Raw genomic sequence first — 6000 nt, forward strand, 5'->3', positions numbered from 1 at the left:
AGTTTTTCTACTTAAAATCTAGGTAAAGCTTTTAAGTTAGCTAGTATTTAAGTTGATAATGTGTTTGAATAAATGTATTTTAAGCTGATATTTATATACTTATGTGTTTAGTTTAAAAAATCTAATAACTTATCAGAACTTAACAAAAAAAAACTAAAATGGATATGTTGCTTAATAATACAAATAAAATTTATAAAAATATTAATTTTTAATAAAAATAAATTATAAATTTATGTCCAACTAATAAAAATTTTACTATTAGATGTTGATAAATTATATATAATTATTAAAAAATATATTAATACAATATTTTATGTTTAAATTTAGGTTTAATTCATAAAAATGTTAAATATATTAATACAATAGATATTTATATATATATTTATATATACAGAGAAAAAGGCAACGATGGAGACGATGATGCCGTGATGGAAGCAGGAGACGGCAATAGAGGTGACAAAGAAGGAGATAGAGGCGACGATGATGGGTTGAAGGTGGCAATTGTACGATGGAAGCTAGAGGCGACAATGGGTTGGAAAATTTTTAAAGGCAAAAAGAGTTGGAAATATTAGAGTTCTTGTAGGGTAAAATCGTAAAACATTTGGTCAACGAAATAAGCTGGTAACAATGTTTTGAGAAAAGTTGGGAGGGGGAGATTTTTTAAAACTCTATTAAAATAGCGTTTAAGTTCGGTAGCGTTTAACCTCGTTAATTTTTAATAAACGTGTAACTAAATAATCTATAGAACATTTAACCTGAAGGGGCAGCTTATAAGTGTTAGTGATGTGCCCTAATGCTAGAGTTGTGTAATACCCCGTGTTTTCCAGAGGTTGTCACGTAAATTAAATGAGTTCGTAATATTGAAAAATTGGTTTAATAGTAAAATAAATTATCAAATCGACGATAGGGAGTGTCATGGAACTTAGATGTCTAGAAAAGGGTATGGCATCAATGAGTGTCTCAAGACGAGATTTATGAAGTTGAAAGCAATCGAAACAAAGATAGTTCCCGATACAGCTATGCTATAGCCTAAAAGACCAAATGATGGTAAAGGGTTTTCGAAAAATTCAAGCAACCCTGAGAAGGCTCTAATTTTGTGAATAGAACAATCCTTAAGTGGTTACGAGATGAAACAAAAGGGTTTGCGATCGAAACATGCATTTATGGCCTAAGTGTAATTTTGATTCTAGTTGAAAAATAGTTGAAAATGATATTTTTCTAAATTTGTTGGGCCAATTGAGAAGCATGGGACTTAGGGGTTCAAGTGGTAAAAATATCAAAGTTTTAGGACTTGAAATAAAGGCAAAAATGGCATTGGGAAGAAGCTTGGGGTATTAGCGTAACAAATCACCTTGGATTTCAAAACTCATTCCAATATAGCTTTGGATTTCAAACAACATTCTATTATAGCTTTGGATCACTTTGGAGTTGAAAACTTATTTAACAAGTCTAGGGATAAGTGGTAACGCGTGATTGACCCAGAAAATCTATAAATAAGGCCATGAGGTTGCTCACAAACCATTCCAAGTGAATTTGAGGATTGAGGGATTCTAAGGTGAGAATCTTATTCTTGAGAGAGGAGGAAATTCTGCAAAAAAGAATGAAAGGAATCAGAGGAAAAGCAAAGGAGAATGGGCCTCGTCGGAGTTTTGGGTCTTCGCCAGAATTCGTCCCAAACAATCAGAAAAACGGTGAGATAAGTTCGATTTTTTGTAATATTCCTAAAGAGGGGGAAGAGAAGGACCTATATATTCGAACAGGGGGTCGAATTGGAGTTAAAATGAGGGAGTTATAGCCGAAATACGAAAACTGCATAAAGTTCTCCGAAATATAAGGGTGACGAATGTAATACATGCGCTAGGAAGGGGCTGCACTTGAAGGCGCGTGGGCAAACTTCTTAGGGCACATGAGGGCGCGTGTGGGGTCCCCTTGCCTTGAAATTTTGTAGTTATGTCCCTCATTTAATGTCCTTCAACCCTATGTAGAAAAATTAGGGGTTTGGTTTATTGGAACTTGTGTTTTTTGCAGAAACCAAGGTTCACTGGCCGTGAACAATAACTTCCAGAGGTAAACCTTCAAGGTGAGGCTCCTATACTCTAAACCCTATTTTTCTCTTATGTGAGAGTCCTATTGCATGAAACGTGTTTTGTGTAAAAACTTCTGTATTTAAATTCCTATTGTCTTTTTTATGTGAAATCGTGTGGCATATTCGAAATGTGTTTTTTTGAAAAATATATGTTGTTAGCTTTCAAACTATTGCATTCATAAAGTCCGTGTGGCTATATTGTTGTACATATATGTTGTTGCCTGAAGGAAAAAGTCTGGATATCCCTCGAGATGTGTTATGCGTGCACCGTGAGAAAGTTCTTGTGAGGAAGACTGTGAGTCTAAAGAATAACGGATGTAGTGTTGTGCATGAGTGCTATGAGGTTGGGCTGAGGTGACATGGTTAGGGACCTCCCATGAGGCGCTATGCACGCGCCATTGAGAAAACTCTCGTTAGAGGAGGCTAACATGTTCATGAGGCACTTCGAAATAGTTCTCGTTGTTTCCTCATACATTTTATATATGTTCATGCATGTATATAAACTGTTTTGGAGTTCTTATTAAAAGATTCATCTTCTAATTGAACTGTGTCCCTAGAATATTCAAACGTTCCAGGTTCAACTAGTAGCTTTAAGGAAAAGGAGATAGTTGAAGAATAAGCTCATTTCGTTGAATGTAGCATGTTTTAGCATATCTTTAAATATTTCAGTTGATGCAAATCTTAGTATGTTTTCGATCATGTTTGAGATGTTCGGTTATCGTTTTTGAGAGATGATATCCATGTAATTTATTTTGTAGATGTCTTGAACGGTTTCTCATATGATAAATAAAGTGTTATAGTTATGTACCATATCAGGTTCGATCTAGTTTTTGCATTTGTAATTATAACACCTGTCTTAGCTATTTGATCATTGGGTTTGATAGGCTGAGAAGGTGAAATTGAGATTTTTAGGAATTGTATGTTGTACATCAGTGGATGTGGCGTGGAAAAAAAAAATCCCAAAATACTAAGTTATAACATGCCTAGGAAATCAGGGGTGTTACAATTTGGATGATGTATAGCGTGTGTAATATAACTACATCTGATGTATATATTTTATAAAAAGACAAGTTTTATCATCATTCATTACTCTTCACTTTTATTGTATGAATGAGTTTTCGGATTTCCGTTTTGAGAGTTATATTCTTAAATTTGTTAAGAATATGTGATAAGATTTTCTAGTAACGAGATTTTTTAAATATTCCTAATCCTTAGATTAAGCGGATGAAGACTCTAATTCATCGAGTATGGACTGATACGATGTTTACTATCTTGATTAGTATGATAATGGTTAAGGGTGGTGAGTCACATACCATATGACATGAGGTTGTCTTTAGTAAATTCGTGGGTGGTTGTTGGAGAACAATGCACTCAATGTAACACTGATGATTGATCACATGGTATTTTGGATAATGATATTGTCATCAAGTTGCGATTGTGTAATTGATTCTTTGATTTGAGCTGACATAGTTGTCTTGTGTATTAGTATGTGAGATTTACTAATGTGTTGAACCATCCAATTGAGAGATGGAGATGCTCATCTATGTGGTTCCATATTGTTAGTGCACAGGGATAGGATCTATCACATTTATTTTAGTGAGGCAAATGTCCTATGTGATCTATTATTAGTATAACAGGAAAGTCCTTGGTTAAGATAATATGATTAATTAGGAAAGTGTTTCCTAATATGTCATCTAGTGATACTGATAAGATTTGACACATAGTTATTGAGTTTGTGAGTTTATAATACCATGACTCTCGCTTAGTCAGGATGTTGAGTGAGGAAAGGGTTATATTACACAGTAATCATCAATTGTAATAGGCTCACTTTAAGTTTGACTCCATTGCCTTATATATTGTGCTGGGTAGTTGCTAGGTGATTCCCAAGACTTTTCAAAATGTTGCCAGAACATGGAGAGATTATCGTGGCGGGTCGAGGTGATTTGACCAACGTTAAAAGGGTTTTACTATTATTTGTCTGCTATTAGGCAGTTAATTTAGAAAGTTACACACCATATAGTATAACATCTGGTATTGGCATTATGCACCTGTCATGTCTGATATTTTACTTTTGGTAATAAAATAGTTTTGATAATGACTATATGAAAATCAATCTCTACTATATAGATTATATGTATGAGAAAATCAATCTTTAAATCTCCTTGAAGCAAAGTTATGAAAATTTATATAGGAGAAATGTTGAAATGTGGTTGAGTGTGTTTTGATTCAAAATAAATATACTTTTGATAATCTCAACTTGCTTTCAAAAAGATCAAAATGAGGATTTGTTAAGTTTTCAATGTTTTCAAAAGGATAGTCGACTATGTGGTTTAATGCTGTTGACTATGCCTAAAAATAGTCGACTATGTTATAAGGATAATCGACTATGCTGGTTTGATTTGTCGACTATTTAAGGCATCTGTCGACTATTTTTGAATCTGTCGACTATCATATAAGGATAATCGACTATGGCTTTTCATCTGTCGACTATTTTTGTTCTTAGAATTCAAAATCCTCTTCATATTTTTACATCTGTCGACTATGTTTATGTGTCTGTCGACTATAGAAAATTTGTGTTAGAAGATAGTCGACTATGCCTTTTTGTCTGTCGACTATGTCTTGTTTTACTTGTAAAAATAGTCAACTAAGCATTTTCTTCTGTCGACTATATCTTTTACAGAAAGCTTCCAACGGTTAGTTTTTCAATCCCAACGGTCACAAACGACTACATTTATCTTCAATCTCTTGAGAAGCTTATAAATACAAGTCATGGATGATCAAGAGAAGACTAATGGATGGGAACGAGTTGATCTAAAGAGTTCAAATCATTTTTACTCGAGCTTATAATATTTGCGCTTTCACTGTTGTATTTTTTCTCCAAGGATTCGTTGTTCTATCATTGTAAATTTATTATTAAGCCTTGTTTTCATTGTGAGAGAAATTGTAACTAAGAGTGTTAATTCTTAGCTTCTCTATTTCATTTGTATCGTTATTATTTTCCTAGCTTGTGTAGCTAGAGGGCCCATTTGAGTGGGAGGTTATAATTCCTAGTCTCGGACTAGAGGACCTACTTGGGTTGAGTAGGGGGTTGATAGTGGATGGTTTGAAAAATCCTTAGTGAGGAGCTAAGGTAGTGGATTAGGCTTGAGTTAAGTCGAACCACTATAAATCCTTGTGTTTCTTGTGCTTGTGCTTCTTGATTTATTTATCTTTCCAAGCATTTCATTTTTCCTCACTTGATTCACATATTTTTCTTTGTAAACTTACATCTATCATTTTATATGCTTCACGTTTTTAAGTCTTAAAACCTCAATTTGTATCAAAAAGTTTTTCAAGTTTAAATAAAATTTTAAAATATCCAATTCCCCCCTCTTGGTGTGTGCCATAGCACCTACCCGTTCTAACAATGTCTCGATTATCATTAATAGTTGATGGTGGTTTTTGATATGTCATTAAGTGTTAATGAAACAGTTCATTAAAACTTAGTGAAACAGTTGCAATTTCTTTGGAAACAACACTAACAGCTGACTGGTTTAGTTGAAGTAATCGACTTCCTCAACAGCGGACTGGCTTGAGGAAGAGAGTCAGCTCCTAGTGGCCCCTCAGCCAAATGTAGTGCCTTACATGTGGCACGAAATTGGAGGGTAAGGGTGGCAAAATTGGAAACTTCTGTAATTGGTTTCTTAAGGCAGAGAATCAGGAGGAATTAATAGAGGTTGCTTTGGCTTATTTTCTCTGTTTTTCCTTTACTTCTGCTTTTGATAATTTTACAATATTATGTAATTGTTATGTAATTGTTACGTGGAAAATTTTCAGATAGTTGAAGGGAGACAGACTGGCACAAGTGAATCAACTTCCTTAGGCTAGAACAAGATAAGGATTGCGATGTGGTACAAGATATCTTGCTAGCTGTG

The sequence above is a fragment of the Diospyros lotus genome, chromosome 4, assembly GCF_014633365.1.
Source record: "Diospyros lotus cultivar Yz01 chromosome 4, ASM1463336v1, whole genome shotgun sequence".
NCBI lineage: Eukaryota > Viridiplantae > Streptophyta > Magnoliopsida > Ericales > Ebenaceae > Diospyros > Diospyros lotus.